The 26,392-nt window shown below is 45.1% G+C and overlaps 1 protein-coding gene across 2 annotated transcripts in view; it reads right to left on the bottom strand.

Moving 5' to 3' along the window:
* FBXO30 (F-box protein 30) overlaps positions 1-24,030 on the bottom strand; it is a 78,311-nt gene extending 54,281 nt beyond the window's left edge. The window contains exon 1 of one of the 2 annotated variants that reach the window (XM_073557507.1): positions 23,772-24,030. The gene's annotated coding sequence lies outside the window, so the exon portion shown is untranslated. The remainder of the gene's footprint in view (positions 1-23,771) is intronic. The other variant, XM_073557506.1, reaches the window with a different exon arrangement.
* Between the last annotated feature and the right edge of the window lie 2,362 nt (positions 24,031-26,392).

The following is a 26,392-nucleotide window of genomic DNA, read 5'->3' as shown; positions in this document are numbered from 1 at the left end:
CCACATGAGACACCCAAAGAACCTAGACAACTTGGAGAAGATCTGCATGGAGGAGTGGGCCAAGATAACTCCAGAGACCTGTGCCGGCCTGATCAGGTCTTATAAAAGACAATTATTAGCTGTAATTGCAAACAAGGGTTATTCCACAAAATATTAAACCTAGGGGTTGAATAATAATTGACCCACACTTGTATGTTTAAAATTTATTAAAATTTAACTGCGCAACATAACTTTTTGGTTTGTAAGATTTATGCATCTGTTAATAAATCCTGCTCTTGTGTGAAGTTTGAAGGCTCTAACTTATTTGCATCTTATCAAACCTGCAGGGGGTTGAATACTACTTGTAGGCACTGTACATATACACACACACACACACACACACACACAATGACTTATCTCGGCTAAGATAAAGCCCAGATCCTCAGGCTACATTCACACTATGGTTGTAGCCAGGATCAAACCTGGGGGGGGGGGGGGGCAGAACCTCATATTGTTCCGCAGAATTTCATATTGCATACCTCAGCTGCTGCAGAACCTCATACTTTACACCCCTACACTTGAAAATAAAGCCTGCACCTTAAGAAGATGTGGTGATGAATGCAGTCTATTTATTCCAACTCTCAATTGATGTTGATGTGTTACTGAAGAGGAGCAATGCCTGTCCTGGGCGTCCTTTTGGGCAGCTATGAGGTGTACCTGACTGGTGCTAAAAAAAAAAAAAAAAAAAAAAAAAAAAAAAAAAAAAAAAAAGCAGTGTTAGTCTGTGTGCTATCCGGCTTTCATTCTTTTTGGTACAGATAAGATATAGATAGACAGATATGGATGAATGGATATATAGATAGAGCAGATTTCTAATCTGCTATTGAAAACATTATCTATGAGCTCAAAAACCTTTCAGGTGATGCAGTTTTTTTAAAAAGCTGATCTGCTTTTGCAACTGAAAAACGCATCCTCAAAAAACACAGGAAAAACGCTGTGTGAATATAGCCTTAGATCAGAAATAGAACAGTCATTTATAGGACATTTCATAACTTTCCCAAATTCCTATGAAAAAATATTCAGCACATTCTGCATTGAACTACTGTACCCAATTATACACTGTTCCAAATTATGCAAAAAAATTCTTCATATTTTCTCTAAATTAGCTATATGAATTGCAGTCATTGTTATTTTCCAGTCATCTACTATTCTAGTATAATTGGAATGTTTTTGAACAAACTGCCTATGAAAACAGTATATTTTTAAAAATAAGAAACACTCAAAATGCATGTTCCAAATTATTAAGCACAGCAGAGTTTAACCTTTTTATTTTTATTTTGAACAAAAAAATGGTCAATTGTGAAATAAGCATTATCAGCTTATTACAAAATGAAATCAAACAGTTTTCAAGTCAAAACTTTATTCTAGGTGATGTTACATTTGCACATAGGACCCCTTGTTCGAAAGAAGCTTCTGAACTCTCTCGTCCATTGAATTTGTCAGTTTTTGGATGGTTTGTGCTTCAATTGTTTTGCATGTGGACAGAATACCCTCCCAGAGCTGTTGCTTAGATGTGAACTGCCTCCCGCCATCATAGACACTCCTTTTGATGATGCTCTAGAGGTTCTCAATGGGGTTGAGGGGAAGATGGTGGCCACACCATAAGTTTGTCCTCTTTTATGCCCATATCAGCCAGAGATGCAGATGTGTTATTTGCAGCATGAGACGGTGCATTATCATGCATGAAAATGATCTTGCTGCGGAAAGCACGGTTCTTCCTCTTGAACCATGGCAGGAAGTGCTGTTTTAGAAACTCCACATAGATTATTGAGTTCATCTTTACCCCTTCAGGGATCCTAAAGGGGCTGACAATCTCTCTCCCCATGATTCCAGCCCAAAACATTACTCCACCTCCTCCTTGTTGGCGCCTTAGCAGTGTTTTCATGGGGTGTCCATCAACCAGCCATCCTCCACTCCATCCATCCGGACCATCGAGCGTTGCACGGCACTCGTCAGTGAACAAAATAGTTTGGAAGTCAGTCTTCATGTATCGTTTGGCCCACTAGAGCAGTTTCTGCTTGTGTGCAGTGGATAGAGGTGGTCGACAGGATGGCTTACGCACAGCTGCAAACCTCTGAAGGACCCTGCATCTTGTTGTTCGGGGGACGTTGGAGGCACCAGCAGCTTCAAAAACTTGTCTGCTGCTATGACAAAGCATTTTTGCAGCTGCTCTTTTAACCTGACGCAATTGCCTGTTGGAAAGAGTCCTCAATTTTTCCTTATCAGCACGCACATGTGTGTGCTGGGAATCAGCTACATACTTCTTGATTGTGCGATGATCACGAAGTGTCTTGGCAATGTTGATTGTAGTCATGCCTGGACCTAAATACTCCACAATTTGTTCCTTCTCAGCAGCCGACACATCCTTTTTCTTTCCCATTTTGGCAAAAAATGTAGGCTGCTTAATAATGTGGAACAGCCTTCTTAAGTAGTCTTGCCTTTATTTGGACACCTGCCGAACTAATTTGCATAGGTATCTGCAATTGCTTTCAGTGATATAAAGAGCCCTGACACACATCACCATCAATGAGTTTAAAATGACAAACAAAAAAATTCTAACCTTATCACTCCGAAACTCTTTTTGCATAATAATTTGGAACACAGTTTATGTTTTAGGAATCGGGAGTCGGTCCACTTTATACCGACGTCAACTCAAGACTCCACAGCCCTCGTGGAAACACAGCATTTCTGCGCCCATTGACTACACATTGAGTAAGGCAAATCCACACATCAAAAAACGCATGACAATCCACAACAAATCTGCATCAATTCCGCAAGCATTTTGGCCTGTGTTTCCTGCCAAGAGATGCAAATTCTGTGCGGAGAATTCCGCAGGCCAATCTGCAACGTGTACACATACCCATAGGGTACGCTCACATCTGACTATATAAAGTACAAGTGATCCACAGCCAGAAAAGTTAGAGTCTCATGCGTTTTTTTCCTCACGTAGCATCCACATGACATGTATATGCAATGCATTTTTGACGTCAGCTTTTACATACAGTAATTGTTATTTAAAGCTAATTTTCTAACAAAGCTGTCTTATATACAGATAGACAGGTTACTGAAATATATAATTAGTGCAGTGTGCGTGTAGCTTACTGTACATGTAATAAACCGAAGAAAAAAATTGCATAGGGACCCCATATTTTTTCTTAACCAGCTGAGGGAAAGCAGACAGCTGGGGACTGATGTTTATAGTGTGGGAAAGGGGTAATACACATGGAGCTTTCCAGGCTACTCATATCAGCTCACAGCTGTTTACTTAGCCTTTACTGGTTATTAGCAAGGGGTGACCTTGATGTTTTCTTCTTTTATTTCATCTATACATTTATTCTATGCACACAGTGAATTTACTGTACTTGGCTGATGAAATCAGGGCTGTGGAGTCACAAAGTCCATTTTGGTAGAGTCTGAATAAAATGGACCAACTACTAAAACATAATATATTGGGTACAGTAGTACAATGCAGGATGTGCTGTAAAATCTTTCATAATTTGGGAAAGTTATAAAATGTACTATAAAGGTCTGTTCTATTCCTGATCTCAGCTTTTAGCTGAGATGAATCTGTGCTTATGTCCATGCTCAGTAGTGAAGCAGTGCTGTGGAGTCAGAGTCAGGGAAATTGAGGATTTGGGATCGGAGGGTTGATTTACCGACTCCACAGCCATGGATGAGATGTCAGGTTCCCTATGAGACTGGTGCATAAAAGTCTCGCACCCACTGACTTTCAGTGACTAGTCTCAGCTGTTTCACGTGGCCATACGCAGCATGTTGCAAATTTTCTCTCACCTCAATTCCAAGGGAGGAAAAACTAGCAGCTGAGAACTCTGTCTCATGACTAAAATTGTAGCGAGTGCAATACGAGATCTTCTTACATTGCACTCACCGAGTTTAAACAGAGATGTCAGTGAACCCTTAAGGCCATGTTCACAAGTTTAGTAATTTACCTCGGTATTTGGAAGTCAAAGTCAGAAGTGGATGAGAAATACATAAGTGGTGACGTGTTTCTATCACCTTTCCTTTGATTGTTCCTCATCCGGGTTGGACTTACAGCTGGGGTACGGAAAGTATTCAGACCCCTTTAAATTTTTCACTCTGTTTCATTGCAGCCATTTGGTAAATTCAAAAAGTTCATTTTTTTTCTTATTAATATACACTGCACCCCATCTTGACTGAAAAAAAAAAAAAAAGTAGAAGTTTTTGCAAATTTATAAAAAAAAGAAGAAAATGAAATATCACATGGTCATAAGTATTCAGACCCTTTGCTCAGACAATCATATTTAAGTCACATGCTGTCCATTTCCTTGTGATCCTCCTTGAGATGGTTCTAGTCCTTCATTGGAGTCCAGCTGTGTTTAATTAAACTGATAGGTGTGTGCCTTTACAAATCATGTCCTATCTATATAAGGCCTCACAGCTCACAGTGCATGTCAGACCAAATGAGAATCATGAGGTCAAAGGAACTGGCCAAGGAGCTCAGAGACAGAATTGTGGCAAGGCACACATCTGGCCATGGTTACAGAAGAATTTCTGCAGTACTCAAGGTTCCTAAGAGCACAGTGGTCTCCATAATCCTTACATGGAAGGAGTTTGGGACCACCAGAAGTCTAACTAGACTTGGCAGTCCAGCCAAACTGTGCAATTGTGGGAGAAGTGCCTTGGTGAGAGAGGTAAAGAAGAACCCCCAAAATCACTGTGGCCGAGTTTCACAAATGCAGTAGGGAGATGGGAGAAAGTTCCACATAGTCAACTATCACTGCAGCCTTACGCCAGTCGGGCCTTTATGGCAGAGTGGCCGGACGGAAGCCTCTCCTCTCAGTGCAGGACATATGAAAGCCCGCCTAGAGTTTGAAAAAAAAAAAAAAAAAACCACCACACACACACACACACACACACACACACACACACACACACACACACACACACACACACACACACGACTTCCAGACTATGAGAAATAGGATTCTCTGGTCTAATGAGATGAAGATAGAACTTTTTGGTGATAATGCTAAGCGGTATGTGTGGAGAAAACCAGGCACTGCTCATCACCTGCCCAATACAATCCCAACAGTGAAACATGGTGGTGGGTAGCATTCTATGGGGGTGTTTTCAGCTGCAGGGACAGGACGACTGGTTGCAATTGAAGGAAACATGAATGCGGCCAACTACAGAGATATCATGGATGAAAACCTCTTCCAGATTGTTCTGGACCTCAGACTTGGCTGAAGGTTTATCTTCTAACAAGACAATGACACTAAGCACACAGCTAAACAAAGGAGTGGCTTCAGAACAACTGTGACCATTCTTGACTGGCCCAGGCAGAGCCCTGACCTGAACCAATTGAGAATCTCTGGAGACCTGAAAATGGCTGTCCACCAACGTTCAAAATCCAGCCTGACGGAACTGGAGAGGATTTGCAAGGACAAATGGCAGAAGATCCCCGAATTCAGGTGTGAAAAACTTGTTGCATCAATACCAAGAAGCTCATGGCTGTACTAGCTCAAAAGGGTGCTTCTACTCAATACTGAGCAAAGGGTCTGAATACTTATGACCATGTGATATCAGTTTTTCTTTAATAAATTTGCAAAAATTTCTACTTTTTTATAGTCAAGATGGGGTGCAGAGTACATTAATGAGAAAAAAAATGAACTTTTTGAATGTACCAAACTGCTGCAATGAAACAAAGAGAAAAATTTAATAAAAAAGATAAAAGATGATTTCTCAGCAACACCACAGCTGATATAAGACACACAGGGAGGGCTACTCTCAGCAGTCTATAGCCTGTATGGCTATATTAATAATTTAGATGGGAATCAGTCACCACATTTGACCTTTTAAAAAGGGCTGGTTTTATAAAAAGGGAACCCTGTTCCATATGCCTTGTTGTTAGGACACAAATATAATTGGTGGGAGGTGTGAGGCAGACCATATGCAAGGGTTGATATGTGCCCGCAGGATGCGGACGGAGACTAATTAAACACACTGGAGCGCCCTGTGTTCACAGCAGAATGCCTGTGAATCAGAAGGCAAAATAAAAGAAAGTGGATTGGGTCCAAGTAGTCACCCAGTCAGATTTTTAGGAAAACCTGTCAAGGGCTTTTATTTTTAGAGGGATCTGTAGGTTTTGTAGTGGGCGAATCCATGTCTCCACTTCAGGTTTTGGAAGTCGCTCTACGGCCACGATTTCATTTGAAGTCTGTCAGTTTTGGAATTTGCAAGCTGCAGAGCAGGAGGCTCTGTTAAACCAGGGCTGTGGAGTCGGTAAGCCACAGTTGCGACTCCGACTTCTGGATTTTATCAGGCTCCGACTCCTTCATAAATGGCCAATTCATAACAACAAATTTACTGTTGTAAAATATTAAACATCGTGCTTATTCAGTTTCTCCCCATCATATAAGTAATCAGACCACTTAAAGCAAAAACTACATTTATTAGAATACAATTAGAATATAGCAAATAACTTTTATAAACTTTTCTAAACTGTAAGTAAATATGCAATAAACACTTTTATGCAGTTAAGAAGAAAACTCGGGCAACATCTCTGACAATGTCAGGATACAGAGGAATCGCTTGTTGCACTGTTATTTTTGATGAACGGTCAAATTTCTCAATTTCTTTTAGTGCACATGAAAAATTCTGCTGAAATGTACTGGCTGTGTTCCTTGATGGGGATGACTCTTCTTCTATGCGGGAATGCTTTGCACGGTCCTTGTGATCCAAATATTTTTCGAAATTAAATTCTTCATCATTTGATGAGGGTGAAGATGTGGCAGGACGACCAAATTCTTCTTGTTCCTCCTGACTGTTCTGCAACCCTTTCATCCTTTACTGCTATTTCAAACAGAGCTTCTTTTCCTTTACTTAGCTGTTGATCATCTAGAAGAATCCAATGCATTGGGTCTACATAAACAGCTGTCAAAAGAATGTAATTTTGTAATAGCAGCTCCTCTCGCCGCTTCATTGATGTAGCAATGCCACTTGCAATTAACCCTCCTCTTTGGGACAGGCGAAACATCAGGTTCTTCCACTCCTTTAAGAAAATACCTGGAGTTAAGTCCTCTGCTTGTAATTTTTTAGTCACTGTAAATGGGTGCTCTAGCAATTTTTCCAGCTCAGTCACCTGATTCCACTGACTTTCATTTAGCGTCAGTTGAGGGTTAGCCATGTCTACAAGAAAGGTTTTCAGTTCAACCAAGCGCTGAATCATTAAGCAAGTACTGCCCCATCGTGTGGCTTGATCAATAATTGCCCCTTTTCCAGCACGTCTCTTCAAAATTGAGTCAACTTTAGGGGTTCTGGCAACAGTAGCCAATTTTCTCACCTTGCCAATCAGTGCAGCAGCATGTCCTTCTTGCAGACTGTCTCTTATAGCCAGCTGTAGCGTATGCACAACACAGCGCATGTGATGAATGAAAGAACATATTGACACAGTTTCAACAAGATCTAAACTATCATGTTGCTGTTCATCTGAAGCAACTTCAGTTTGCTCCTCAGTTACAATACTGTGTTCCTCTATTTCAAACATTTCTGTGTCTGTGGACCCAGAATGTTCTTCTAGCTGCTCGTCACCATCATTACTCTCATTCATTAGCTTAATAGTACTTCTCATATTTGAAGCATTGTCAGTTACGACAGAAAGAACTTGCTCTTTTTTAAGTTCATAGTCTTGCAGAACCTTTTCCACCAAGACCGGGAGAAACTCACTGGTGTGATGAGCTTTGGTGTCTTTTACTGCCAATGTCTTGGTAACTATTTCATTTTTGTCACAAACAAATCGGACATTGATGGCAAAATAGTTCACTCTGTGACGTGTGCAGGCATCCATTTTAAGAAACAGAAAGCGTCCCTTGAGAGTTTTTTTAAGTTCTTCCTTTTGTTTAAAAGCTTCTTCGATTACTAATTTTCTAATACTCTCTCTCTCCAGAGAAACACCATGCTTGCGGGCCATTTCCCCATTCAGACACATAAAAGCTGGTCGTGAAAATAATGAAATAGGCACACTATCCTTTACAACAAGCTCTATGATCTGTTTTTTAAATGTATCTACTGTCATTGTCACAGTAACTTTGTCACTAACAAAATATCTTGCAACTGATGGCTGCAAAGTTCTCTGCTCCTTTGTTTGGCTGGAAGAGCTGGGCACTGGTTCATTGGTTTGGATGCAGTCTTTCTCATCCACTGCTTTCAGTACTTCTGGATGAAAGCGCTGTAAATGTCTCTTTAGATTAGAAGCTCTGGTAGGAGCATTTTTATCTTTGCCTGAATATGCACTCATCTTGGCTTCACAGCATTTGTTTTCGTCTGGATCATTTGTCATACACTGACAGACATAATGTTTTCTATCTTGAGTGATGGTGAAATGTTCAAATACAGCTGATTTAATATGATGCTTCTTTGACACTCAGGTTTTTAATTCTGCATTCACAATCCAAATGACAATTGTTTTTAGGAAAAACAATTGTACAAAATTATTGCCAGGTCGTACAACTGATATAGTGGTCAGTAATACTGTTATTATTCCTCATGTACTCACAGTTAACTGATGCAAAGTTTGTTGAAAGGATAATACTTCTTACAGTCTTCCTCTTCTGAGTAGCAGGCAGCTGTGAGATGCTTGGAAGACGCACACCTAGTATGATCTAGTCTAGAGGAGGAGCTTTACTACGAAGAATTTGCAACACATTTTCACTTTCAGTTTCATACATTGTAAGTAGGGGGGTTGGGGCAGCATGAGGTTAACCAAGTATAAGATTAGATAAGGGCAGTGGAGAACAGTGACACACAAGAAGTAAGAAATGTCTCTATCTCCAGCAGAACTGCTCATCACTGTTGTTCATAGTTTGATAGAACATATATATTTGAGTAACATTTATAAAATTCATATGAAAGTTCAATTATGAAATATTAATAAAAAATTTTTTTTTAAAGCTGGAGTCGGAACATTTCTACCGACTCCGACCAAAACTAACTCCGACTCCACGACTCAGACTCCACAGCCCTGTGTGCAACCCAGGTCTTTGTGGAGCTAACACAGAGCCAGGCAACTCAAGGCAGCTGAAGCACCAAAGAGACACGGCTGGTGCCATTGTCCAAGGCAATGGGTTCTGTTAAGACTAAATTTTTGGAAACCCGTCTGCAATCCGGAGGATATCACTCCTGTACGGGAGTCTGAAAATAAAGACTGTTTATATTGAACTTTCTGTGGTCCCTGCCTATCTGTTGCACTGCACCAACCCCGCTGCACTAGAGGGCATAACCTTCTAAAACTGTTCCAAGGAAAATGTGCAACCTGACATGACTTCTGCCAGCAAAAATCACTCATGTGTCAGGAGCCTGTCCTGCTATAATAAGAAAATCCCTTTTACTAGTGAGATCCTTCATAAAATTCAGTCTGACAGCAACTTCCACTTGTTGAGGAGGGATGAGCAACTAAAGCTAGGTTTTGTAAAGGAAATCGGCAAAATTCATGCAGGGATGTAAGAGAAAGGAAGCTCCAGCACCTAGAGTGTTAGCAGGATGCAGATAAATAGAAATTGACCACTCACATGAAATGGAAAAAAAAAAAAAAAAAAAATTATATATATATATATATATATATATATATATATATATATTACACACACACACACACACACACACACACACACACACACATATACAGTGGGGAAAAAAAAAGTATCTAGTTAGCCACCAATTGTGCAAGTTCTCCCACTTAAAAAGATGAGAGGCCTGTAACTGACATCATAGGTAGACCACAACTAAGAGTCAAAATGAGATAACTAATCCAGAAAATCACCTTGTCTGATTTGGCAAGATTTATTTTGCAAAGTATGGTGGAAAATAAGTATTTGGTCATTAACAAAAGTCCATCTCAATATTTTTGTTATATATCCTTTGTTGGCAATGACAGAGGTCAAACGTTTCCTGTATACACATTGTAGGCGAGATACTTTGTAGCATTTGCGCAGCAATGGCTTTGTTCTGGCGACTCGACCATGCAGCCCACTTCGCTTCAAGTGCCTCCTTATTGTGCATCTTGAAACAGCCACACTGCTAGTTTTCAGAGAGTCCAGTATTTCAACTGATGTTATTTGTGGGTCTTTCTTTGCATCCCAAACAGTTTTCCTGGCAGTTGTGGACAAAATTCTTGTTGGTCTACCTGACCGTGGTTGTGTTCTTATAGAACCCCTGATTTTTCATTTGTTAATCACAGTTTGAATACTGCTGACTGGCATTTTCAATTCCTAGGATATCGTTTTGTATCCCTTTCCTGTTTCATACAGTTCAACTACCTTTTCCCGTAGATCCGTTGATAATTCTTTTGCTTTCCCCATGACTCACAATCCAAAAAGGTCAGTGGCTAGAAGAAAGATGCAAGAGTCTCTCTGGATCCCAGAAACTCACTCAGCTTTTATGCACACACATTACAAGCAAACAGGTAAGGCCTGTTTCACACTTCCATTTTTGTGTCCACCAAACGGATCCGTTTCCGTTTTTTTGACGGAAACTGATGCAAACGGATCCGTTTTTAAAAAAACGGATCCGTTTTTTTGACGGATCCGCGGTAACCACTAATGGAAGTCTATGGGACAAAAAAAACGGATCCTGCAAAAAAGTGGCGGATCCGTTTTTTTACGGAAACCAACGGATTTTGACGGATTTGAAAAAACGGAAGTGTGAAACAGGCCTTACCGGTGAGGAGGTTACCTTTAGTAGCCAAACGCACTTGTGTCAACTTCTGTGCATGTTATCAGGACAAAATCACCAGGGTCATTTGGAGGTCTTTGATTGTCGATAAAAAAAAAAAAAAAAAAAAAAAAAAAGAAAAACAGTAGTTTGACAACAAATGGCTTCACCCAACCACTATCCAAGAGAGGAGAAAAAAGTTTTGGCGTTATTCATATTCTCTGAAAAAAGGCCAAGAAAGCAAAAATTTATATAATGGTGTACTGCCGATGAGGACAGAAAGCCCATGCTTTTCTACAGGTTGTGTGACATTAACGATACAATTTAATTCTATTCTTGATGCAGGGGATTTAGAGTCTAAATTAATAAAAGTGTCATACCTGTGTGAAAACGTGGAATAATAATCTTTATTTTTATATAGCGCTAACATTTTCTGCAGCGCTTTACAGTCTGCGCACATCATCATCACTGTCCCCGATGGGGCTCACAATCTAAATTCCCTATCAGTATGTCTTTGGAGAGTGGGAGGAAACCGGAGTACCCGGAGGAAACCCACGCGAGCACGGGGAGGACATACAAACTCCTTGCAGATGTTGTCCTTAGTGGGATTCGAACCCAGTACTCCAGCCCTGCAAGGCTGCAGTGCTAACCACTGAGCCACCGTGCTGCCCAACTTTTATTAATTTCATATGCACATATATGTAAATTAAATTCACTGTAAGGTAGATCAGTTATATATGAGGAGAGAAGAGCAGGAAAACTGCATTTCGAATTAAAGGGGGTTTTCTCGTCTTATAAGGCTACGTTCCCATTGAGTTTTTAATGTTGCAGATTTTCAGCACCCAACATGTTAAGTTGGTTACCTGCATTTCTTCAAAAGCATGATTAAAAAAAAAAAAAAAAAAAAAAAAAAAAAAAAAACACACACCAAAAACTCAGTGTGGGAATGTAGCCAAAAAAAAAAAAACCTCTAGGTGGTTTTACCAGTACTGCGCTCCCTTTCTTCTTATGATCAGCGAGTCCCAGAGGTTGCAGCCCGGTCCCAATGATCTGCCATCAAGCTGAGCCTCACCAGCAGTTCCAGCTATTGTACAGAAGGGTAGCGGTGAATATTTAGCTTGTTTATGCAATTTAATTTTCTACCACCAACTAATCTCATCTACTTGTAAAATAAAAGGCTATTCACGAAACCAGCAGCTTATCCTTATTAGTATTCTTATTAGTAAAAGGATTTTATTTTCATGGCCATCACAATGGAATTTTTCAGAGCGTGTTGTATAAACAGTAATCTGTTAGATTATAACAATCCCGCATTTCTTCTCAGATTTTAGGAGGCGATTCCACTAAAACAAGTGGCAAAAAAGGGGAACAGGAGACTTACGGTACATTGACAGGATAGACCCGAGTCAATCATAGTGATCCAGAAGGAACCCACCATCTCATGCTTTATTCTTAAATGAGAATTTCCATATAGTAAATTTATGGCACGTCAACAGGATACTCTATTGATCCATATGATCTGAATCCATCTCGATAACGGTACCCTAATATGCACTAGTGACAGTGGAGAAGGGGCTCAGCACTCCCATATCAATGAGTAGGTATTCTGACAGCACCCATTCTTCAGGTAGATGCAGTTATATTAGAGAAACCCCCATGCCATAAATGTGCCTATAGGTATACCACTATAAATCCTTGCTGCAGCAGCCAATCTTTGCACTTTTGTATTTTCCTCCCCCTCTAATGGACCATTACTTTTCTATCCCTCCTTCAACATACCCATAGCAGACTTTTTTTTAAAAAAGAATATATGTATCACTAACCAGCAAGGAGCAGTAAGAATTATAAACTATAACTTTTAAAAATGGTATACTATAAAAACTTAGAATAAAACCAACATGCACAATGACCATAAATAATCACAATATAAAGTGCAAGCACTCATAAAAAAGATGAAGACAAAGTTTGATTCTGCAATCTTCTTCCCTGAAGTTATTTTCAAACCCCTTACAAGTAGTTAAAGCCTGATTCAAACTTCAGATTTTTCTCTTGTAGGAGTGTCTCTCCCAGTAAGGCCGGTTTCACATTAGCGCTTTTTAAGCGCACGCACGGCCGGGGGTTGCTCCGCCCACGAGCCGGCTCTCTGCCCGGCGTGCCCGCCCCTTGCTTATAGCGCCGCCTCCTAGCGGACAGCGGCGCCTGCGATCGGCACACCCCATCTTTAGCATAGGGTGCGCAGATCGTGCGCAGGCCGTGCGCTAGTTGCGCTTTGACCTGCGCTGCGCACTTCTGACGGTGCGCCGTGCGCGCCAAAATCCGAAAAGTTCGATTGCTAAAGATGGGGTGCGCCGATCGCAGGCGCCGCTGTCCGCTAGGAGGCGGCGCTATAAGCAAGGGGCGGGCACGCCGGGCAGAGAGCCGGCTCGGGGGCGGAGCTACCCCCGGCCGTGCGTGCGCTTAAAAAGCGCTAATGTGAAACCGGCCTAATGCAGGCTGTATGGTATAAAAAACACATGTGACATGCACAAATGTGAACAAGTCGGTCGGACAGTGTTCACACCACCCACTGACTGAAACACAAAAAGAAAGCACAGAATAACAAATGTGCAAAAATATCCTGCAGTAAAAAATGACTAATCAGCAGTGCTGGTAAAAAGAGGACAACAAATACAGGGTATTTAGTCGATACACTTTTTTTTGCAAAAAAAACGTATACCAAGCCACTCCACCTCGTCAAGGTAACCCTTAATGGATCAGTCCCTATCTAATGTATTTAAAACCTGAACATATGAACAGTGTCTAAATGAACAGGATTAAGACAGGCGCTTCCTAGTATGGGCACGTGGTGTAACACGGCTCTTTATGTGCATGTCACACGAGAGGGGTGAGGTATTTGTTGTCATCTTTTTACCAGCACTTGCTGATTACTGTCATATTTTTTACTGCAGGGTATTTTTGCACATTTGTTATTCTGTGCTTTCTTTTTGTGCCTGTCTTAATCCTGTTCATTTAGACACTGTTCATATGTTCAGATTTTAAATACATTAGATAGGGACTACTCCATTAAGGGTTACCTTGACGAGGTGGAGTGCCTTGGTATACACTTTTTTGCAAAAAAAAGTATCGACTAAATACCCTGTATTTGTAGTAATCTTTTTACCAGCACTAGCTGATTACTGTCATTTTTTACTGCAGGGTATTTTTGCACATTTGTTATTCTGTGCTTTCTTTTTGTGTTTCAGGCTGTATGGGATGTCTGCATGTAACCACTTGTGTTGTGAACTCTCTTGATCTGACTTCTGAGTCAAGGCTCCCTCTGGTGGTTGCTGCAGGTTGTGGAGCTGGTCGTGTTGATGGAAGTCTATCACCTGAAGACGATGATTCGAAGTCAGGGGTTACTGACTGGGAGGATTTAAGTGAGCAAGCTTCCTTCAGTTGCTGCTGGTGATTTGGTTTCTCTTCCTGTGCATTGTGAAGTCTGCTTTTTCCCCTCCTTGGTCTTGCATCATTCAGATAAGTTATTTGTTTGCTGGAATCTTTTGCATTTGATATAATTTTTTGCCTTTCTCCGCTTTCTGCTTTGCTGTGCAGGTTCAGCATTATTCCCTGCTGGGATTTGTGCTGGACCCCGCTCATGTCATTCTGTTCAGTATTGCTAATTCCCTGTGATATTAGTAACTTTTGCTTTGCTTCCAGTTCACACCAGAATGCTGATCTAGTGGGGGAGAGGTTGTGTTGCCTCAGTGTTTTTGTATATCAGAAGTGTTGGATTTTTTAGGGTTTTTGCGTGATTGCAGACAGTATCTTTTCTGTCCTATCTACACAGTTTGGGCCCCATCATTTGCTCACTCTATTTTCTGCCTGCATTTGTGCCTCGTCTCACCGACAATATATGTTTGGGGGCTATATATTCCTTTGGGGTACTACTCCGGGGCAGTTTAGTTTTCCCCTGTCTTGCTTTAGGCTTAGTTAACTCTTTGGCTGTGCCGAGGGCATCGTAGGCACGTCCCACGGCTAATGCGAGTGGTGTTGTTAGGTTTAGGGGTCTGCAATCCACTCAGTTACCAACCTTTCTGGTTTCCTGGTTGCTTAGCTAATTTCCCGGTAATCCTCCTCGGTGACCGAATCATAACACATTTGCTTTCGTAAGTCAGTACAGCTCCTATACTGTATTCATTTCCTCTCCATATGCTTTCCACTTTGCCTATAGAAGTTTACTTTGCCCTCTCAGAGATACTTTCTCCACTGCAAATGTGTGCAACCACCTCTTTCCAGCTAGCTCTAAAGCTTCAGACTTTATGCTAATCCCAAAGGAAAAAAAAATAGGGACGTTTTTAATTCATTTTTAAATCTGTATGTCCATTTATACCATAAATGTAATAGCTTCTACCACGGCATTAAACAGTTTGAAAAAAAAAAAAAAAGCCCCGCAGAATATAATCAGTGGTCTACCATGAAAAAATATAAAACATTTATTAAAAAAAGTGAGGGTTGTACTCACTTTATTAATTATATACATAAACACACCATTTAGACAAGGGGTCCCCAACCACTGGTCCGCGGCCCAGGACCGGGCCGTTGGGGTTCTTTTGCAGGTCCGCGGAGCTGCTGCAGACCAGCAGTAAACACCGACAGTGTGGTCTGTGGCGGCTCAGAGCACACTGCAGATGCCTGACCTGGCTGTTCATTGTCACCGGGGCGCATAGAGGCATGCAGTGCTCATCACATGTGAACACTGCAACGCATATGTGGCTGCAGGCGGGAACACGCTGACATTGTTATGTGTCAGCTCTGTCTGTGGGCAGGGAGCAAGCCCGTGGCCCGCCCGTGGCCATTGTAACACTGCAGCCGTGGCCCGACTGAAGCAAGGGACTTAAGAGAGGTATTTTTGTATGTGTGTGCGTGTGTTTGTATGTCGGTGTGTGTATGTATGTATGTATCTGTGTATATGTATGTGTGTGCATATGTGTCTGTATGTATGTTTGTATCTGTGTATGTGTGTCTGTGTGCTTGTTTGTATCTGTGTGTGTGTATGTATGCATGTATGTGTCTGTGTGTGTGTATGCATGTATCTGTGTATGTGTGTCTGCGTGTGTGCATACAAATAAACATATATATCTGTGTATGTATGTTTGTATCTGTGTATATATCTGAGTATGTGTGTATGTTTGTATTTATCTGTGTGTATGTTTATTTGTATGTGTGCATGTGTCTGTGTATATGTTTGTATCTGTATTTGTTGGTATCTGTGTATGTATGTTTGTTTGTATCTGTGTATGTGTGTGTATGTTTGTATCCATCATTGTGTATGTTTGTATCTGTGTATGTGTGTCTGTATGTATGTGTGTCTGTGTATGCATGTTTGTATCTGTGAGAAAAGACACACGAACACTGGATATAGATGTATAGATTATTTATCTAAAAATTATCTAAATAATAGTCATAGTAATAAGTGTTATATTGTTTGTATATACTACCACCAGTGTTCAATGAAGGTAAGTGGTGAACCCACTAGTTACAAAGACCAAACCAAAGAATACCGAAGAGGACCCGTGGACAAGAGAAAACCAAGCAAAATATAATCTTCAATAGATACCTTTATTAGTATTAAATCATTGGTGGTATAAAATACCATAAAATTAATATAAAAAACACTAAGCACAAGTGGGACAATTTTACACAATAGTAAGAGATTATGTGTACAAGAGTACAATAGTACTCCCCGACGCAGGCTTCGGAGTTAATCCTTCATCAGGATTAACTCCAAAACATGCGTCGGGGAGCACTATTGTGGGACGCGCTGGACCATAAAGGTATATTATTCAATTTTTGGCATTCTTATTCAAGCATTTATTTTATTCCTAGCGTTTTGTTTGCACAGCAATGTAGTGAAGCCCTTTTTGCACACTGCACTTTAGCAAGCAGTGGTTTCATCTAAACTCCATATTAGTGCACGGCAGTTCACACATTGTGCCATGGTTTAGTTTTGCACAGCAATGTATTGCAATCCCCCCTTTTTTGCACTAGCACACTGCACTTTAGCAAGCAGTGTTTTCAGAAGCTGATTAACGTTGCACAATTTCACTGTTCATGAGACTATTATTTGTTATAATTTTTCACTGTATTATTTTTAGAAACAAAAAATTCCTTCACAGTATTATACAATTTTATTAAAAGGAATTCTTTATTATATTATTTTTTAGGAATATTAAAATATATATTCTTGTAAGAATGCATATGCAAATACCATATAATTGGTCCAAGTAACAATCTCTTACTATTGTGTAAAATTGTCCCACTTGTGCTTAGTGTTTTTTATATTAATTTTATGGTATTTTATACCACCACTGATTTAATACTAATAAAGGTATCTATTGAAGATTATATTTTGCTTGGTTTTCTCTTGTCCACGGGTCCTCTTCGGTATTCTTTGGTTTGGTCTATGTTTGTATCTGTGTCTCTGTGTATGTGTACGTTTGTATGTGTGCATGTTTGTTTGTATCCGTGTGTGTGTCTGTATGTTTGTATCTGTGTATGTGTGTGTGTGTGTGTGTGTGTGTGTGTGTGTGTGTGTGTATGTATGCTGAAATGTAAAGTGCTGCGGAATATGTCGGCGCTATAAAAATAAAATTTATTATTATTATTATTATGCATCTGTATATCGTGTGTATTTTTGTTTGTATCCGTGTATGTGTGTCTGTGTGTATGTATATTTGTATATCATATATATATATATATATATATATATTTATTTATCACACACACACACACACACACACACACACACACACACACACACACACACACACACACACCCCTCCCCCCACCCTGCTGGGCCATGGAAGAATGGTCTTGCTGGGAGCCGGTCCCTGGTGAAAAAAAAGGTTGGGGACCACTGATTTAGAAAGTTTTTTTAAGGCCGAGTGCACACAATAGGGAAGTAACAGAGCTTTGAACACAGCGCATGTTCACTTTGTTCAAAGCACTGCAGTCTATTGAAAGCAGGTGAATCCGCATGTGTTCACTGAACTGTGCGGGTTCAATAAATTATATAGATGCAATTTCTCTTGCGGAGGCTGGTGTCTCCGCAAGAGAAATTGAAATGCTGCGATCGGAAAAGACACGCCGCATGTCAGTCTCCGCAGATGAGCTGTGGACGTCCATTGACGCATAGTGTACATGGGATTTCTTGAAATTTCTGATCGTGTGCACATACCCTAAAAGCAACACTCCACAGGTTTACCTTTCATTTCATCAATGGAGTTGTATCAATAATCCAAGTTACCTTCCCTCAGTAATATACTTACAAGCTGTCAACCTCTGCTCTTCCCAGCACCGCAAGGTCCTGCAGCTCCTGTCTGACAGGAAGACAGAGGTGACAGTCACAAGCTCTCAGTGCAAGTGTATGAGAGCAGAGTTCTGGCTCACAGACTTACATTAGGAAGTGACCTCCAGCTGCTCGAAAACACTGGAGAGTTCCAGCAGGTCACAAACTGCAGAAGACGCCCAGAGAGGTAGAGGACAGAAGACAGCAGCTGGTAACTGTAATACTAGGCAAAGGGAATTTAAAATTAGTGATACGCTGACGAAAATATATAAAAAGAGTGGGAGCGGTGCTTTAACTTTTTTTATAAAAAGCAAACAACCAAAAAATTAAAATCGGTCTGAAGGTTTGCATAACTTTGAACCACAGAGTACCTGATTAGTATTGTCATGTCTATCCTTGGCCACTCTCTGGGAGGGCAGCATGGTTTTGATAACAGATACCCATTAATAAAAGAAAAAACTATTCTAGAATCTAGTTCCTTTAGCCAAGTGTTCATGTCATGCAGACAGCAGCCTCGGCCTTGAATTATATAAATGCTACATGAGCAGCAATGACTTCGAGGAGACCTACATATGTGTTTGGAACAGCTTATGGAAAGAGCCAATTGTCCCCTGCAAACAGCTCAGAAAGTGAAAGCCAAGGGGCTGCAGACCGTAGTATGCCCAGGTCTGGTTTTAGGCATATACCCTTTAGCATCTAGTGAGGAGCCCATCTAGTCAGATGAGAAGCAACTTCCCAGAAATGCAAATGAAACAGTAGCAGATGAAAATCCAATTAATCTATCCTGGGCAAGGCCCTGAATGGCATGTGTCACCCTGTATTTGTTATTGGCGGATTGGGCCTTGTACATCATTAGCGCTCACTCAAAGTTAGAACAGAGCAAATACAAGGCAACGATAAGAATGTTCCTTCTGTGATTCATGCAGGGAAGGAGGGCGTCTGCATCCTCTGCCTTGCTAATTGCCCTATAATAGACACTAGACTGCTATAATTTATACTACTTACAAGCATGGACCAAGCCTGTCTCCATCACGCTTCAGTATATTCATGCTGATCTTATAGACCATGGTCAGTGATGGAATACATCCATAAGGTAGCTGTATGTAATGATGGGCTCTCATTCTATACATCAACCTCCGTAAACCGCAAGGCAGTCCAGTCACCAATTGTTACAATATAAGCAAGGGATTTGATCTGAATTCCACCACTTCCGCACAGGATAGTGCACTTTGCATACATCACCACCATTCCTGGCTCAGAAACAGACAAATCCTCGCAGCGCACAGTGCCTGCGCTGGGGGAAATCTAAAGTCTACAGTCACACAGAGTGACTGCTGACTTATAGTTTAAGACTGGACAACACCTTTAAAAGGCGTTTCCTTCATTGATAGTGATTGGATAGGTCCTCAACATCAGAGCATTGGGGATACAACACCTCCACCAATCCACTGTTACCAGCTCTGGCAGCGGGCAGATGGAAAGTGTGTACCAATGGGAGAAAAAAAAAAAAACTGTTCCAAAACAATGTTTTAGTGACCCGAATGAAAAAAACTATCCCAGCAGTCTACTAGCAAAACTTCGCTTAGAGTTTGTTCAAAACAAAAAATTATACAATGCGGTAAAACACACGAGTTGAGAAACTTGCCCTGATCTCTAGATATCAGCCCGCTGCACTTCTGGCCGATGCTTGACACAGCAGAGTTTCCAGTGTCTGCACCTCATCAGAGCTGTGAAGGGGGCTGATTAGCTCATTTCGGTGGCCAGCCTCCTTCTTAGTGTCTGCATATGCCATTTTGACCCGCCCGCTTCATACACTGGTCATGAACAGATATTACAAATACTATTTTGTGCCAAACTCAGCCTGACAGCAGAGCCGCTGAGATCGGCACAGATACTTGCAGATGGGACCCCTGTGACAATACAATACGGTATATTAAGACATCTTGTATCATCACAAGAGCAACACTGTAGGGATAACAGAAACACTACTAATCCAGAATGATCCATCCGGAGTCACTGTGGACATAACCTTCTATGGAGGCATCTGATATGGATATGTTGTAGGTCAACTCATTAGTAATAGATTAGTGGGGTCCGACACCATACTGATCAGCCTTTATGCTCCAGCAGTGGTCGCTTGTAAACGTTAATGGCCCCATGCTGTTCAGCACCATATATACAGCTTACATCCGAACAGTATTGGAGCTTAACGCAATAGATAAGACAAGTGACGTGAAGCAGAACTCTATTGCGGTATCTGTGCTGTATTGTGTATAAATATGTGATTCTTCAGATGTTGTATTAGTCTAGCCTGATGAAGAGACCTGAGTAGTCTGGAAAGCTTGCAATGTTACCATCTTTTCAGTTAGCCATTACAAGGTATCAACCACTGAGGACTCTCAATTCTGAATATTTTTCCTTGGGATACGGCATCAATATTACATGCCCAGACAATCACTAACAAATCTTATTTATACAAGGAATTGTCTCATCTCTTTAGTCTTAAGCCTCATGTACAGGTGTACATTCAGGGATACATGGAGACACCTGTGGCTCTGGATTTCATGCACCGCCAAATGATGTTCTGTCCAGCAGCATATTACAGAGGTATCCTGCTATGGAAGTAATGCTTTAAAGGGAAAATATCTATTTAATATGGCTCGAGTTGGGCAAATTAATCAGGATGGATTTTTAGAAGCATGGTACTTTGTGTCCCCTTCTCCCTAATGAAATAAAAATACACTCGTACTATAAGAACACACGACCACCAAGGAGGGAATGGGGTAATCACTGACCACTACCTTATGTCTATGGCTTTAGGCTCAGTGTACACAAACGTTACATGATAAATGTTGTGCAACGTTTTACTCCATGTGGTAAATGCAGGAAAACCTTATGACTACAGACAACAACTGTGACACTACAAGAAGCCTCACAGATGACAGGCCCCAACACCGGGGCTCCTCCATACAGACGGAGCTATCTGGAGGGCTGTCAGGTCACACATGTGCACGGAGAATGACATTGCAAAATGCCGGCAGACCGTGCTGTGGGGCCCAGTCAGGAGCGCACAGACAGTGGAGGTGTGCAGAGCACACTGAGAAATACCCTGGGATATCCTGAGATGTAGGAGCTGGCCGAGCCCCCACAACCAGGCGCATCACCTGGGAAACAACATCTGCATTGTTCCTGGAGCCCCCTTATCATTAGGGAGTTGGTATACAAGCTATTTTCCAACACATAAGCGCAGAACTTGTTGAAGCCATCACAGGAATAGTCAGCTCTAGGTATGAGTGACAGGACTGGGCAACTGAAGACCCCCACAATAAACTCACCATAGGGATAACCACACACCGGCCAGCGTTATATAACCACACAAATTCGACGGGGACCCACACACACACACACACGGGACCAGCCAACGGGGACCCCCACACACGGGACCAGCCAACGGGGACCCCCACACACACGGGACCAGCCAACGGGGACCCCCACACACACACAGGGGACCAGCCAACGGGGACCCCCACACACACACACACACACAGGGGACCAGCCAACGGGGACCCCCACACACACACACAGGGGACCAGCCAACGGGGACCCCCCCCCCACACACACACACACACAGGGGACCAGCCAACGGGGACCCCCACACACACACACACACACAGGGGACCAGCCAACGGGGACCCCCACACACACACACACACGGGACCAGCCAACGGGGACCCCCACACACACACACACACAGGGGACCAGCCAACGGGGACCCCCACACACACACACACACACACAGGGGACCAGCCAACGGGGACCCCCACACACACACACACACAGGGGACCAGCCAACGGGGACCCCCACACACACACACACACAGGGGACCAGCCAACGGGGACCCCCACACACACACACACACAGGGGACCAGCCAACGGGGACCCCCACACACACACACAGGGGACCAGCCAACGGGGACCCCCACACACACACACAGGGGACCAGCCAACGGGGACCCCCACACACACACACACACACACACAGGGGACCAGCCAACGGGGACCCCCACACACACACACACACACAGGGGACCAGCCAACGGGGACCCCCACACACACACACACACACAGGGGACCAGCCAACGGGGACCCCCACACACACACACACACACACAGGGGACCAGCCAACGGGGACCCCCACACACACACACACAGGGGACCAGCCAACGGGGACCCCCACACACACACACACAGGGGACCAGCCAACGGGGACCCCCACACACACACACAGGGGACCAGCCAACGGGGACCCCCACACACACACACACAGGGGACCAGCCAACGGGGACCCCCACACACACACACACAGGGGACCAGCCAACGGGGACCCCCACACACACACACACAGGGGACCAGCCAACGGGGACCCCCACACACACACACAGGGGACCAGCCAACGGGGACCCCCACACACACACACAGGGGACCAGCCAACGGGGACCCCCACACACACACACAGGGGACCAGCCAACGGGGACCCCCACACACACACACACAGGGGACCAGCCAACGGGGACCCCCACACACACACACACACAGGGGACCAGCCAACGGGGACCCCCACACACACACACACACAGGGGACCAGCCAACGGGGACCCCCACACACACACACACACAGGGGACCAGCCAACGGGGACCCCCACACACACACACACACAGGGGACCAGCCAACGGGGACCCCCACACACACACACAGGGGACCAGCCAACGGGGACCCCCACACACACACACAGGGGACCAGCCAACGGGGACCCCCACACACACACACAGGGGACCAGCCAACGGGGACCCCCACACACACACACAGGGGACCAGCCAACGGGGACCCCCACACACACACACAGGGGACCAGCCAACGGGGACCCCCACACACACACACAGGGGACCAGCCAACGGGGACCCCCACACACACACTCAGGGGACCAGCCAACGGGGACCCCCACACACACACACAGGGGACCAGCCAACGGGGACCCCCACACACACACACAGGGGACCAGCCAACGGGGACCCCCACACACACACACACAGGGGACCAGCCAACGGGGACCCCCACACACACACACACAGGGGACCAGCCAACGGGGACCCCCCACACACACACACACAGGGGACCAGCCAACGGGGACCCCCCACACACACACGGGACCAGCCAACGGGGACCCCCCACACACACACGGGACCAGCCAACGGGGACCCCCCACACACACACGGGACCAGCCAACGGGGACCCCCCACACACACACGGGACCAGCCAACGGGGACCCCCCACACACACACGGGACCAGCCAACGGGGACCCCCCACACACAAACACAGGCGACCAGCCAACGGGGACCCCCACACACACGGGACCAGCCAACGGGGACCCCCACGGCTCAGCCCACACAGGACCCCAAGGTGCAAGGCCACATAGACCCACTGACGAGGACCCCATTGTGCAGCCCACACGAACCAACAGGAACCCACAGGGAGCAGCACACAGGTGCAGGCGACAAGGAGGGCACAGGCTTCTTTGCTAAGTTGTCCCAATGACGTCAGATATCCCCTCATATCGTAGTAAGTTATGTCACGACACACACAGCCCAGTGTACCCCTCACAGAGCACACCACACTACGCCAGGCTGCTGAGGTACAAGGGGCCTAGAGTTCTCACCTCGTCCCGCCTGTGCAGGATACACGAGCTGGACACAGCCGCTGCGGCCTCCTCCGGTCTGGCCGTGGCCTCCTCACTGCCACAAGCCGCCGCCTCTCCACTTCCTTTTAAGCCTGAGTTGCCCGGTCACCGCTCCGCTGCATCTGCTGAGCCCCAGCACGCACTCGCCTGCCTGCTCTGTTTCTCCGCCGTCCTTCCCGTCGCTATGTCGTCATCACCTGCGTCACCAAACACCCTCCCACTCCCGCCTCCCGGCGGTGACGTCACCAGGGCGCCACTAGTGGTCGCTCTGTGAGCGCTGGTAGCCATTTTGTTGGAGGGAAGGAGTATGAGGGGAATCACTCGTTCACCCCACTCACCTCAGAGTCAGACCTTTTGATGGTGAGGCTCAGGTGACAGTGGGACTTTCATGGAATTTGAAGCTCCTGGGCTCTAATGTAAAATCTGAGCTCTCACTTTCCAACCTTCATAGGATAGAGATGGTGGCATTTTTCAATATTTTGGTTTCACCCTTAGCCACAACTCAGCCATTTACCATGTCTACCCTGCCAGATGTTAGAGGGGGCGGTAATGAGGGATTTAAAGCAGACCCCCGAGACAGCAGGGTACGGACTCCCGAGACTGCAGGGGGTGGATTCCCAAGATTGCTGGGCGCGGTCCCCCGAGACTACAGGACGCGGACCCCTTAGATTGCAGGGCGTGGACCACCGAGACTGCAGGGCGTGGACCCCCGAGACTGCAGGGGGCGGACCCCTGAGATTGCTGGGCGTGGACCCCCGAGACTACAGGGCGCGGACCCCCCGAGACTGCAGGGCACGGACCCCCGAGACTGCAGGGCGTGGGCTCCCGAGACTGCAGGGTGCGGACCCCCAAGACTGCAGGGCACGGGCTCCCGAGACTGCAGGGGGTGGATTCCCAAGATTGCTGGGCGCGGTCCCCCGAGACTACAGGACGCGGACCCCTTAGATTGCAGGGCGTGGACCACCGAGACTGCAGGGCGTGGACCCCCGAGACTGCAGGGGGCGGACCCCTGAGATTGCTGAGCGTGGACCCCCGAGACTACAGGGCGCGGACCCCCCGAGACTGCAGGGCACGGACCCCCGAGACTGCAGGGCGTGGGCTCCCGAGACTGCAGGGTGCGGACCCCCAAGACTGCAGGGCACGGGCTCCCGAGACTGCAGGGGGTGGATTCCCAAGATTGCTGGGCGCGGTCCCCCGAGACTACAGGACGCGGACCCCTTAGATTGCAGGGCGTGGACCACCGAGACTGCAGGGCGTGGACCCCCGAGACTGCAGGGGGCGGACCCCTGAGATTGCTGGGCGTGGACCCCCGAGACTACAGGGCGCGGACCCCCTGAGACTGCAGGGCACGGACCCCCGAGACTGCAGGGCGTGGGCTCCCGAGACTGCAGGGTGCGGACCCCCGAGACTGCAGGGCACGGGCTCCGGAGACTGCAGGGTGCGGACCCCCGAGACTGCAGGGCGCGGACCCCCCGAGACTGCAGGGCACGGACCCCCGAGACTGCAGGGCGAGGGCTCCCGAGACTGCAGGGTGCGGACCCCCGAGACTGCAGGGTGCGGGCTCCCGAGACTGCAGGGTGCGGACCCCCGAGACTGCAGAGCACAGCCCCCCAAGACTGCAGGGCGTGGACCCCCAAGACTGCAGGGCGCAGACCCCAATCCCAGACTGTCCGCTGTACACAGGACTCTTGGGACCTTTGAACATTTATATTTTGTTCAGTCATCCATAACTGTAGAGGTCAGAACTATTTCACTTGTACATAAGCTTTACAAAGTTTTCCTATTTTTCTGTGAGACGAGTTGAAATTTTTTTAAGAGCTATTTTGCAAACCTTGTCGGTAAGGCCATGTTCACACAGTGTAAATGCTGCGTTTTTTAACGTGAAAAAATCAGCATGTAATTGTCTAATAGTGATGAACGAGCGTTATCCAACCATGCTCGAGTGCTAATAGAGTGTCCTCGGCCCTCTTGAAAAATATGCTTGAGTCCCCGCGGCTGCATGTCTCGCTGCCGTTCGAGCCGCAACAGATCACTACTGTCAAAGCAAAGTGGATGTGATGTCCTGAAAATCTGTGGGGTTTTTGGTGTGTATGTTCTCTGACTTCATTCAAAGCTCTTCAGAACCTTGTGCAATTGCAGATGAATGTGGTATCGGACAGAGCATCAATCACGAGCCAGCTGTCAGTGGCGGGGCATGGTGACAGCCGCTGCTCACTATGTACTGCTCTTAATTTCCTCCCAGTAGCCGGCCTCTCAGTGCAGCAGCTGCACAGTTTTAGGTTGGGGTCAGACTTGCGAGAAACTCGCACGAGTCTCGCGTCTCTGACGCCAGCACGCGGGATCGGAGTGTGCATGTATTTCTATGCAGCTGAGCGCTCCGGTCCGAGTGACGGCGGCAGTGCTGGGTATTGAGACGCGAGACTCGTGCGAGTTTCTCACAAGTGTGACCCCAGTTTTAGAATGCTATTAACCTGAATATTAACTCAATATGTGCAGGTTAATTCCGTTTTCACACATGACAGGTTCCCTTTAATTTGCAAGTTATCTCTTTATTTGAGCCAGCATCATAGAAGTTGTCCACTACTTGGATAACGCCTCCT

The sequence above is a fragment of the Dendrobates tinctorius genome, unplaced genomic scaffold (assembly GCF_039654945.1).
Source record: "Dendrobates tinctorius isolate UK_male_01 unplaced genomic scaffold, ASM3965494v1 ptg000250l, whole genome shotgun sequence".
NCBI classification, from domain to species: Eukaryota; Metazoa; Chordata; class Amphibia; order Anura; family Dendrobatidae; genus Dendrobates; species Dendrobates tinctorius.
This window is presented reverse-complemented; position numbering and strand designations above follow the sequence as displayed.